Source organism: Haplochromis burtoni, unplaced genomic scaffold, assembly GCF_018398535.1.
Source record: "Haplochromis burtoni strain Fernald_Lab_line unplaced genomic scaffold, NCSU_Asbu1 Contig_152, whole genome shotgun sequence".
Lineage (NCBI taxonomy): Eukaryota > Metazoa > Chordata > Actinopteri > Cichliformes > Cichlidae > Haplochromis > Haplochromis burtoni.
In genome coordinates this window covers 382,789-395,905 of record NW_024582513.1, presented here as the reverse complement: position 1 = coordinate 395,905, position 13,117 = coordinate 382,789, and the positions used below count along the sequence as shown (strand labels likewise).

The window sequence follows — 13,117 nt, the reverse complement described above, 5'->3', positions numbered from 1 at the left end:
TGTGTGTGTGTGTGTGTGTGTGTGTGTGTGTGTGTGTGTGTGTGTGTGTGAGTGTCCGCGTGTGTGTTTCCCTTTCTCTTGTATGCTTTGATTTTCTTGTACTCTCTATGTAGGCAATCGTTTTTTCCGGTAATTCCCTGTTTGCAATCACTGACCTGTGCACCTCCATAAACTGCTGTAAAATTCATCAATCAGGCCTCCATGCAACACTAATCTTGGATTTTCAGAACCTCTGTTCGCTCTTCATCACCCAGAGAACCTGACCCAAATGTCAATTCCCATTTAGGGCAAAGGAATGAAAAGAAAGCAGCCTGCCGTTAGGGAATTCTGTGAAAATTATTAAAGAATAATCCTCCTTTTTCATGGCTGCTCCTCGTGTTTTTCAACACCACTTACAACTCAGCATGTCACATATGGCATGCTGAGTGATAAGATATAAGACTCGGCTAAGCTGAAGCTGTGCTGTTTGGAGTGTGAAGCTCTGTAAATGTGCAGGAGTCACAGCATTAGAGGTCAATTACTCTTTAATTTGAGTCAAATTCTAAGCGAGTAGTCTTCCTCCATCACGAATGAATATGTGTTTCCAACAAAATTCAAAATTTTAAAATCAATACACGTGCAACTGTTTTCTTTAATCATTTCTTGTCCACATGCTGCGCTTTCAAAGCTCAATTTTATGGCAACTGCCTTTGCGGCCTCTGCTTCAAGACCGTCCCAACGGATTCATTTACAAGCCTTCTGCGGACGTACATGTTTTAATGACCACAAAGATCCGTGGGCAGCCGAGGAGTGTAATGCGCGCCGCACACGCTGTTTGAGCTATCCGAAAAGAAATAAAAGAGCAGCAAAAGGAGGATCCACAGCATGCATGAGTCAGTCACGTTCAAATGTGTATTTTCTCAAGTCACTTGGCAAATATCTGCACTTGGTTTGGCATGCCCACTGTACCCTACTGGCTGCCAGCTGTCACTCAGGAAGACGGAAAGATGGAGGATAGAGAAGGAGAAGGAGTGCGGGGAGAGATAAAGGGGGTGGCGATGATGTGAGGACACGAGCCCCGAGGCTCTCTTTCTTTCTTGTTTCTCATTTGTCTCTCTGATGATAACAAAAAAAAACACAGCAGCTCAAAAGAAGAGGGGTCGACATCACAGAGAAAAGGAGAAAACGACACTGAAGGAAAAAGGAGCGAGAAGGCAAGCGTGATGTGGAAGGGAAATATGACTAACCATTTTTCATGTTGATGGCAAAGTTGCTAAATATGCAGGCCACAACACAGTGATTCCTAATACATTAGTCCAAATGAGTGCACCCTAGGGTTTCCCGTGACATTAACCGTATACAGCAACGTGGTATTTTATGCATACTTTGAATTGCTTTGTTTGCAGAGGACTACACATTTACCCATCGCCTGTTGCAGTATTCATTACAGTGCTCCTCCGACTAATTAGCACAGACTGGGGAAAAATAAAGCTCCACTGTAGAAAGAGAAGCTCCTTGGGAGGGGAAAAAAAGGCTCATTTTAGCCAGAACAAAAACAGTCATCCCTTTGGGTTCGGATTCACTTTTCCTCCTCTAATTAAGCAGGCGCAATGACAAACAGGTTCCAAAATATGATGGAAATACAAATTCATCAATGCGAGTGAAAAATGGGATGCAAAAGGTCTCATCTTGATGGCCTCATCTTCATGAGCACAGGAAGTAAATGGTGGAGGGAGGGGTGCAATGGGTTGTTCCCTCAAACTACAACGACTAGTAAACAGCAGGAAAATGACGCATCCGTTTTTTTGTGTGTGTGTATGTGCGTTTTTTGTTTTTAGCAAAAGCTTGTTTTCCACTTGCGTGTGATGAATGAAGATTGTTGTGAAGCCTTAAAGGAGCACCGCTGCACTAAAAACATACTGTATAAAATCTGATGTCATGATTGCTCTCTCTGACTTGGAGGCCATCAATCAACAGCCACAGAGTAAATTACTGTACGGAAGAAAAAAAAAAGGTCAGCAGCATGTCTGCCGTTATTTTGGAAAACACTGTATCTCAGCACACTGGATTTAATGTGAAGTTGTTCCATATATTCTTTGCTCAGCTGCGGCAGATTTACAGATTAGTAGAGTTCTTTAAACCTTTCATGTTACACGAGTGGACAAGACACATGCGGCTTCACCCGCCAATCACGTTTCATCTCATGGGAAACGTTTAATATTTAATTCATTTTTGCTCATTCTATAGTTCACATCTGAGCAGCCTTTTGAAGCTTGGGTGGCTCTGCCATTTCTTTTTTTGTGTATATTTTGTCAGGAGATGTGGGATCAAGCTTGATTACTGACAAACAAAACTAAGCCCACAAGCTTAGGCTTTTCATAAGATACTTGTTTCTTTGATTTAAAGCAAACAAGAAGGTTTAAAAGATACATTCAGAGACTAGCGTTGGATTCAGCGGTGTCAATACTTTGGGGCCTCAGAAAGCCTACTTCATGTCTCATTTAGCACCGCAGCGTATTTGAGAAAAACACCATTAACGGCTGCTGTTTTTGCATTTTAGACTCGAAAGGTCTTAGCCTTTTTAAATCGACTTTGAAAATCACTCACTCAGATAATAATTATCAGTATGCGAGCTTCACCTTAGACCTCAAATCCCAACAATTTTGCCTGAGATACACTATAAAAAATCTAGGATAGCATGAACATGTACAAAACTGCACCATCATCCTAACATAAGCAGTGTTTTCCTGTGCAGCAGTGGCGCTCTGTGTTGTTTAACAGCAGTTATGAGCTACATATTGTTCATAAGATATCAGTATCAGTGTGCCTTTCTTCTATTTCACTAGCGTTTCTTCCAGGCAGAAGTTTGGATTTTTTTTCATTACTTCTTCCAGACTTTATCTACACTAGATCTCCTTCATCATGTGTACCCTGAGCCTGTTACTAAAATGAAGAATGAATGAAAATTGAAAGAATTTGCTTTTTCACTCTCTCAACATGGCAATACAATGTATGAAGGAGGAAATAATATTGCCTGTGGATGAGCAACACAGGCTCTTTTGAGACCGACAAATTGTGATTTTATTCCAGCTCAGTACGCTCACACGAGCAGCTTCAAGCCATTGATGTCTGTTCCCACAACTATTGTTATTCGACATTCAATTCAGGAGACTCTAGAATATCGCTTATTCCGAAAGTAAAGCCAGCTATTGGGCGGTGACAGCGCGGTGATGACCCCACATCCTCACGCAGCTTTCATCTGCGCCGAGCTTTCATCTGTCTGTGAACTGGTCGCTCTGCATGCGCGGCCAAAGTAGCACTGTTCTGAACGTCACCGTGTTAAACCTGCTTCCTGTTTTTTCAAAGACCGAAACATCAAGAGGCTTTTTTTCCCTGTGAAAATGGTAGATGTACAAACAACTGAAATGGACAAAATTAATGCAGGAAGCTTTGTTCGTGTAGCCTCCAACCACAGTAAATGGTTATATCACCAACACAGCTGATGCAATCAGAAAAAGATATGCAGTGCACACGCAGTAAGACTAGACTGAGGCATAGCAGGAGAGGAAGAACAGTTCCTGTCTGGTCTTTTCTAATGATATCATTAAATTGCCAATTTCTCATTTTTGCACCTAGAATCCATTTTAGAAGACGAGCTGAAGCCTTTTCCACATTTAGCAAAAGGACTGGTTGTTAAGAGTAACAGCAGTGGTGGATTACGCCACCCCCCAAGTCCCCCACCCAATCTGCACCACCCGTCATGTTCCAAGTGTCTTCATTAGTTTGTTTTTCAAATGTGTATTGAGATTGAGCCTCCCCAACTCCTCAACGTCACCATCACTCTCCACGAAAGGCTGACCACTTCAAAGGGGGGGGACTATTAGTGACGGTTTAAGACCAAAAGAAGGAAACAAGCACTTTGGTTGCGTTCATGACAGCTCCGTCCCCATTTAGAAGTTCAGCACAGCAATCTTCCTCTCATTGTTTAGCTGGGAGAATCCATTTTGCCCTAGTTCAGTTGGGTTTTTCTCACTTCAGTCAGACAACTCACGTTTAAATGAAGGATTGATTAGATCAGCAGAATAAAGGCTCCCAGCTCACTGCTCCCTGCAAATATGTGAATCACGTGGAAAACGGGAGGTTATGAGTAAATATCCCTCAGAGCCTGCAGGTGGATGTTGGGGTGGTGAAGGGGTTGAAACAGGAGTTGGAGGTGCAGGGCATGCAGCATTGACAATGACACGTCAGATGGAGAGATGGCAAACTCTGCAGCTCAAAATCTGATGTGATGAGAGCGAGGCGTGTTAACCTGGCTGAACTGGCTCGCAGGCTTCACTCCTTTTTTGACAGGAGAGATTTCTGGTTCCCCTCCATCCTCGTGTGAGGATAGACCACCATGAATTATGTCACGAATGTAATCATTTGTGGTTGTTCCACTTTGATTCTTGGAGCCAAAATATTTTTAAAAATGTCACATTTGAATGTTTTTTCACAGCACCTGAAAAGAATTATTTCGTCTCAGCTGGCATTTCAATTACATGCCAGTTTGCAGAAAGAGTCAATATAGAGAGCTGGTGTCGTCAGCTGCTGTGCATAATTGTGCGAGGCTTGATGTTGAACAAAAATCTCTTTTCTGTTCTTTTTTTCAGAAGTAAAGACTGCAAGCTGTTAATAAAGCATTTATAATTTTCTGCTGGCTAATACAGAGTCATTAGAATATCGTATAGCTAGCTGTTTTGCAATCAACATTACAACAATCGACGGCAATTAGTGAACAATCTGAAATGTTTTTCTGTCCTTTTATATTTTATTTGCCTTGGAAGGAATTCGGTTTGCAGTGCATGTGCTGATATCGCCGTTCGCGCTCTGCCAAATAAATAGCACTCATAAAACTCAGGCGTCTGCTGCACAGGATGGCAGGAAGTTTACAATAAATGTCTGGGTAAATCCACAAAAGACGGTGTTGCCAACTCTTCTCCAATGAAATACGCTAATGGCTGCTCAAAAAGTCACACAAAGACGGTGAGGTAACGCCTTCATTTACATGAAAATTAAGATAATGGGTGTTTATCATTTGAGTGAAAGAATTTAAGACATGAATGCAACATAGATGAATGTTTAAAACTGTAACATGGAGATGTCACAAACTGGAGGCAGAAAGAGGCACATCCTGTCAGAAGCTGTCCTTCTCTTGTCTCTCAGCCAGCTGACTAACACTAATCCAATGAACCTCAGTTTTGTCAGCAGTAGTTCAACGTGCTGTTTACCCTGCAAATGTACAACTAATTAATTTGTGGTCATGGCCAAAGATAGAGGATGTCCAGCTCAGCGCAGGCCTGTGGCAAGGGTACTGACACTGAAAGCCACGCTGGTTCCAGAAAGCTCTGCCTACACCTCCTTTACTTCCCTTCCTCCCCTCTAAATGTGTTCCCTGAAGAAGAGAGGGACTGTGTTTGTGCTCGTGCTGCTGCAAATGGCATGTGGTTCACCAACGGCTTTCATTAGAGCAGGGGGGGGGGGCAAAAATGCATTTTAACTATGACGGATCCCTAAACCACCATGTCCTTATGGATATTTTAAGTCTTTACAAAGGAGCTGAAAAACTAGTTTTTTAACAATGCGCTGATTACTGAAAGAGAGCATGCATGAAAGCACAAAGGATGCCACAATGCCTGTAACACTACAGATGACAAACACTCACCGCTTTGTCGTGTTAAGGCCTCACAAGAAACTGAAGTGCGCTCAGTTTCATCAAAAATAATAACGATTAGTACTCGAGCATGTCCCTAATCAGCGTTCTTTTACCACTATGACACTGAAAATAACACAGTGAGATTCTCGGAATGACTTACCTTGCAATTAGCAGCACGAGTCAATAGCGAGTATAGGTGCTTTCCGTCAAAATCAATTTGAACTTATTTTGATGAGCTGTTTTAATCCTGGTTTTCAGTCCACCTCCAGTGTGTTCTGACAGGTTTCCACCTACTGCCCAATACACTGCAAACCATCAATTTTTCAGCTCTAATGGCAACAATGGGTAGCGGGAAGGCTGTCATTCCTATAATGACTGTGCTGTCATGAATATAATGGCTGTGCTGTTATGTTTTATGGACGGGAAGTTCGTGCATTCCCACTGTGAGCAGGAAGCACTGTAGCTGAGGCCAGCTAGCTAGGATGTGCTGGAATTGCATCTCTCCTGTGTGATTTTGTTGCTTTGCAGCGAGACTGAGTTGTCTCTGACGGTAAAAACAAAATACAAATATAAGAAGAAGAAGCAAGGTCTCAGTTAAAGCTGCGATGTTGCAGACGTGTGGCCAGCTGCCCTTTACCTGAAGTCTTCTATGTACTATTTTCTTGCCTTTTTTTGCACGATTTTGGTGTCAAACAAATCCTGTAAGGAACCAGGACAAAATGATTGCGTGCTCAGTCACACTTCAATAGCATCAATAAGCCATATGTCAGCGGGTAATGTTACCTTCCATTTACAGCCAATTGAAATGAGCCCTAATGATTCGGGACCGGCTTATCACTGGCAGCAGCAGCACGACTTTGTGATCTGCCACAGGTTGCCAAGTAAGGCACTCTTACAGCAAGCTGATCATTACGGAAAGTAAGCCCTGAGGCCAAATGGAATAATGAATGGCCTCCCATACATTATTACATATCTCACCAAAGACATTAATCATCCTACAATGTATTCTGTTCTTAAATATCTTTTTTCCTTTTAATGCAGTGAAGTAATTAACACAGCAGCTCCGACAAATGTCTGTATACACTGTTTTCACAGTGTTACAACAGGCGACAGTGGGCCACTCTTTGGACACTCCTGGCTATAAAAGGTATTGTGCCTTCCAAATAAACTTTTGTATCCTTGCGCTCCACTCTGGGTTTTGTAGTAGCAGAGGATCACTTCGCCAAATAACACACTGGAAACATCACACAAAGACTCTCATGCTACAAAGCAGTCGTACTACAATATATCGTGCCTCCTCCACCGTCCACAAAAGAATGAATTAGAAAGCCGCACTATTCAATAACCATGTTAATGACCGGGCATCTAATAGCACAGGAAAAGGCCGCATTGTGCCCGAGCTCATCGTGCAATTGCAAATCTCAATTGCTTGCCTCTATTGATGTATGATGAGGAAATGCAAATCAATTCAGCAACGCTGTGCAGCATCAGCATCACAGCTACGGAGCAACCACCGTGGACTCTTAAGGCTTTAAAAAATTACCAAAAAAAAGGTGTGGAGAAGTCACAAGAGTGAGCGATGTAATCAGTGAGGCCATTCAACATGCCTGCCATCATCACTGCCAGTCGCAAGCTTCGGTGCCAGCAAGTCAGAGGGTAACCTATCCAGGAATACCTCTTCCAACTTTCACGAGATGAATTCCTTTGGAGATGCCATCTGTTTGTCTATCGCTTGAGTGCCATGTGCACAGGTTAGATTAAGTTATTGCAGCAGGCATGTCTCAGGCCTGTGCAGTTCCTTTTTCGTGTGTGTCCTTTTTTTTCCTATTTCTGCTCATCAAGTGCCCCTCTGTGGACTTTTGTCAAAGGTTGCTTGTAAAGTTCACTAGGCTATTCAATAAGCTGCAGGCGAAATTTGGTCAAAGTAAGATGGGGTTGCTCAACCTCATCAAATCCTTCCATGGAGAGAGACTAATACTTGAAAATGGTTTTCCTCAGAGTTGCTAAAGACACAGTTTGGCGCAACGCAATCTGAGAATCCAACAGACAGATAGGCAGTGTTTTTTGCAGGAGCCAGTGGATATCCTGCTCTCCATTTCCATTTACAAATACAGAAACATTTTTAAAACATGAAGCTGGCATAGCAAATGTTTATCTGATACATTTGGGGGAGGGGAATGCCAGCCCTCTTTTGAGAGAGTCCGAAACTGAGTCAGTCAGTAGCACTGTTCCTCAAACACGTGAGCCTCAGAGCCCAAAGACTTGTCACAGGTTCTGCATATTCATGTGTAAAAATCTATTGACGACTGGAACCTGTGCAAATACAGGACATTTATATTCTGATGGTGTAGAAAGACCCTGCAAAATTAGAATCTCTCCCATTCTGTCCACTTTTTTTGTTCAGCAAAGCAGTAAGTTGAAAAAAGCTATTAATGCACAAGCAACTGTTTCTCTTCTTGTTGGCTTCAGTTTGTTACATCTTGTGCTGATTCCATCTCTTTCCCCCAACTTAATGACATTTTAACCGGCATACATGGCCTGAGAGTGGCTGCTGCGTTTGGAATATGTGCACCAATTCTGTCCGCAAGCCTTTATCACACAAGTCAGTCAAAATTTAGCAAATGGGTGGGGCTTTTACAACTCACCTGACCAACTTTACAGTCTTGATTCATCCAAGGAGCTGGGTTGAGGAGTATACACGATTTCAGTAAACTGACTGTTTTGCAGCAAGACTCAGTTGCACATTTAAAAAGCACACAGTTCCTCCACATCCACATTACACATGTAAATATGAAATAGCTCAGCTATGTACTTACGCCTGTCTGCTTCACTAAGCTGGTTTTTCTTTGCATGTAGATGTGCGCCAATCACCACCTAATCCCCGTAGATTTTATGGTGTGCCTTCCCTTTTGTTTGAATATATATCCAAGCGGGGCCTCCGAATCGAAAACCACTGCTTAGATATATATGTGTGTGTATAACTGCCAGCTATCCACTGAAACCTGCATCCTCAATCAAGTGGTTTGGCATTTGCAAAGAGCCGATTGTATTGTTTCCCAGACAGACCTAATTGCTTCTTGAACCGTGGCACAAACACAAAACCAATATATGCATAGTAAAAAATAAATAAATAAAATAAATAAATGTGTGTCTGTGTGTGTGTGTGTGTGTCAGGTACTTGTTGGGCTATAACGCGCCATAAAACAGATGATTTCTTTTTCTCTTTTCCAGATCGGATGATGACAAGCATATTGGCAGTCCGCGCACATCAATCAAGGCTCACCTACCGGATGATGCTGCTTTCGGATGCCACGCTTTTCTCTCGACTGTTTGATGCAAAGTCCCCGAGATTTGGCCGCCTCTGTCCCCGCACGGGTCCTCCGGTGTCCTCCAGAACCAGGTGTGACCACAATCTCGCCTTGTTGTATTCCCATATGTTGTCGCCAGCGTAATTATGAACGCTCCAGTTGATCAGTGACTGGATACCCAGTGTGATCATGTGCTGCCAGCTCCCCTCTCTCTCTCTCCCTCTGTCTACTCTCTGTAACTGCTCCCTCCGCCCGATTATCTCCCCGCTGCGGCACTGGCTACATGGAAATACGGAGAAATAAAACGTGCCTGACTCGCCGGCGAACTTGTGCGCGTTATTATGGTAATTAGTCACCGGACCGGTCCGTGCCCGCTCACCCGTGCATCTTTCCAAAATACCCTGGCTCTCAGCTGTATCTGCTATTTGCACTCAATAAATTGCCCCCGAGACGCTGTTTTATTTTTTTTATTTTTTTCCTGAAAGAGGGAGAGAAAAAAAAGAAATCCACTCCAATGTGCCGACTGAGACTGAAGAAGAGGAGCAGAGGAGAGAAAGACTGAGGCGTAAAAGGATGGATAGGATTAAAGGAGAAGGAGGAGCAAGCTGAAACATTTGTGAACGCTTTTCCTCTATTTGCCATTAGAATGAGACTGAATCATACCGTGCAAATTTCACAAATCTATCTATCTATCTTGCAGCTCTGAGTCATTCTCCCTTTCTCTCTTTAACTAATGGAGGTCCCTTTTTTGTCTTTCCTTGTTCTCTATGATTAGATGATCATACTGTAATTAGAGCTCCACTCTGATCTGGGAAGCATGTTTGCCAGTTAATGATTCTGTCCAACCAGGCACTGTTAGTCCAACCCTTGACAAAGAACATTTTTAAAGTGGCCCTCAAATCTGTTCCAGTCCCCAGAGTGATGTGGACCACAGCTCTCTGTGGGAGGAACTGAGTTGCGTGAGCACTGTGTAGTGTGGAGCTCGCTGGCAAGGCTGAAATCAGAGCAGCTGCTTGCATCTCAGTTCTCTATCTAAAACCAATACAGCTACAGAGCTGTCCACGAATCAGCTGGCGTGTTTAGGTTTGGCATGCCCTCACCTTCCCTTTCATTATACGTACATAAAGTATGCTGTTTCCACAGCTTTAATATTGTTTCACGCCCCTAATTTATATTCTGCGGGAGGCAGATTTTTATACGGAAAAGGCAAACCTGTATGCAAAAATCAGTGGCTCTCATAAGAGCAGAGCAGCAGTCTGTTGCATTACTGTAATGATTCAGCAGGACCTTGAGAAATGAAAAATTCAGCTCTTCATAGTTTTCAATGCCATCACACACTCCTGTGCTCACAGCGCATCAAATTTATGTCAGTGCTTCTCGGGGAAACAATTACTGTAACATCCGAGTGGCAAATAAAGCCTGACAGAAAGGCAACGAGAGCCGCAACCTAAACAAAAACTGTTTGAGTCGTGTCGTTCCTCAGCTCCATGCCATTCCTCATCACTTCACTTGATGCATATCTGCTGTGTTTGGAAATGCGCCGCTTAATAATCCTAATCTGAATGATGCCCACGGTGGAGTCACAGAGCTCCAACCGAAGCTGCCACGCTTTCATAAAAATGCTGTGACATGTGCTTTGAGTAAGAAAGCTTGTTTGTAGCTGTCAGAGTTGTTTATCAAAGGCGCATGCCCCTGGCAAACAGTGTCAGTGCTGAGCTGAATGCGTTCGCTGCCCTTAGACATGTGTCACAAGAAACATTACCCCATCATCAACTGAGCTATCTGAGATTATGTGCATGTAAGTCATCGATGGGTGCAGTCACTGCTGTGGCTGCTCTGGCAGGTCCAGAAAGTAGCTCTGCACTTGATTTCTTTTTTTCTTTTTTTTACACACCTACTGTACAGTCAATTGGTAAGACGAGTAAAGCTTTATGGACTATGTTCTTCAATTATGTGGTTGTCTGTGCTGCACGCTGAGGCGCTCATAGCTCTACCACAACAGTGATGTTTCACTGTAATGTCAGCTGTCTTGTTTTAGTGATGTTGGTGTGCCGTAGTTAGCACTTTTTAAATGTGTTTTGGCTGCCAGGCTACATTTAATTATGTGCATTAAATATGCTTAGTTGTCATAATACAGCTCCATAGTTTCTTATGTGTTTAGGTCGATAGTGTTGCTGTCCTTGAAGACAGTGTTTATTTGCTTCTCATCATTGCTAGCTTTTCAGTTTCAGTTTTTCTAATGAACTGCTGAATAGCTAAATGTGACTTTCTATTAAGAGGGCTACATTGTAATCATACTGCAGATTTAGTGAGAGCTCGGGTGTTATGTAATGCTCTTTTGGTGAATCTTAATAAGGACCTTATATTGCTCATTTAAAGCTCAGTGGTTTTGTTCTGGGGCTCTGCAGGATTCACAGTTCAAAATAATCTTTATTCATTTTCTGCTATACATCAGTTCATATTGGGTCTGACACTCCCTTTATGCCAACTCTCTTCTCATTGGCTGTCCCTGGTAAACAGAAGGTTTGAACAGCAGGTGGGCAGGACTTCTGTGCTCACAGCCAGAGCTGTGTGCCAGCGATGATCATATTAGAAGTATCCACTCTCGCTGATTCCACACTGATCGAAGAGTCTGAACCTTTTTGGCTCACAGGAAATAGCTGCAGGTACTCTGTGTTTAATATGATTATCCACTCTTGTAAAAGTATATACAATAGTATATTTGACAGAAAAAAATGTAAGGAATAACAAGTCACCTTAAACACCACTGAAACGTAGAGCAGTTTGCATTAGCTTTTATTATTCTAGTTGGTTGCAGCATTCTGCTTTATATCATTAAGATGTGATGAAAAATATGGTGATTGAGATCATAATCCTCAAAGTCACCTTTCCCCCTAATCTGTAGGAGTGCCCAGCCAGCATCCAGGATTCAGCAAAGGAGTGAATCTAATGTCTGACCCCCTTGTGACATTCACTTCATCTTTTTTTGTTCCTCCTCTCCCACCGCCGTTTCCCTGCATCAACGCCGCGTTTCTTCCCTTATCCTCCCTCTCCATGGCGTCTCAGTGGGAGTGGGAGTGTAATTACGCAGTCAGACGGTGTTTACAGACGCAAAAGCGCCTTAATTTATTCCAACAGTTAGCAGTAATTCCCTAGTTTAATTTATAGCTCCTCCACCCAGTGGGAAAACGAGAGAAGCAGATAGTGAGAACGAGGGGGAGAGAGACGGAGCATATGGACGTTATATTACAGAATACAGTCGGCTACAACTTCTACAAGGCGCGCGCACACATAAAAGCCATCACTGGCGATTTTACTGCACATTTAGGTTGTGCTTTTTCCAATCTGCGCCGGGGCTTAGATTGCTGTCACAGTGGAGGGAATGCAAACAAAAGATTTTCATGGTTGTGTTACTGGTAGCTGCAAGCTGTTTGCAACCATTATGCATTAAGCTTAAGCGGACGGCAAACTGCTATTCTTGTCAGTTCTGTCTATACAGCTTGTAAAACATGGAGGGAAACTTGGTTTAGTTTGTCTTGACTGTCATTTATTTCACACCGTGAGTGAGTAACAATTTAGTATTACCAGTGTGTCACGTTTCTCTTCTTGTAAACAGATTTGCAGCTTGTTTCAGACACGCGTTCCCGTGAACATGGGCTCTTTTCAGATCAGACGAGTATTTTAGTGTGTTTTCTTAACGTAACCCCCCGTCTAAAGCTCTGAAGGCGGTTAGAAAACTGGCATTGATTACATTCATACTGCCGCCTCACAACAGCTACAATGGCTCTTATTGACTTTTTGGAAAGTATGTGAGGCAAGGTACAAAACCTTAATGACCACACCAAAAGACTTATGTCAAGATACCCAAGAAAAACAGCCTGCTGAACTGTAGCAAGTGGCGCGGAAACACGGCTCTCCATCCTCAGCATGAAAGTGCGGTATTGATGTGGTAGTTGAGTGCAATTTAAACAAGTAGAAAGGAAAAGGAACAAGTTGGAGAGAAACAAGAAAGCATGAACCAAACCTTTCTCGAATCTCAAAGCCACCGTCAAGGCTTAAAAACATATTTGAAGTTGTGAAATCTTTAAAACTTGCAGCAAATCATATAGGTAGGTAGATTGAGGCTGCTTAAAGAGCC

General features: G+C 42.9%; 1 protein-coding gene across 2 annotated transcripts in view; it reads right to left on the bottom strand.

Moving 5' to 3' along the window:
* Nucleotides 1–9,627, bottom strand: part of flrt1a (fibronectin leucine rich transmembrane protein 1a) — a 43,423-nt gene extending 33,796 nt beyond the window's left edge. For both annotated transcript variants that reach the window (XM_005931967.3, XM_042224822.1), the window contains exon 1: nt 8,959–9,627. The gene's annotated coding sequence lies outside the window, so the exon portion shown is untranslated. The remainder of the gene's footprint in view (nt 1–8,958) is intronic.
* Between the last annotated feature and the right edge of the window lie 3,490 nt (nt 9,628–13,117).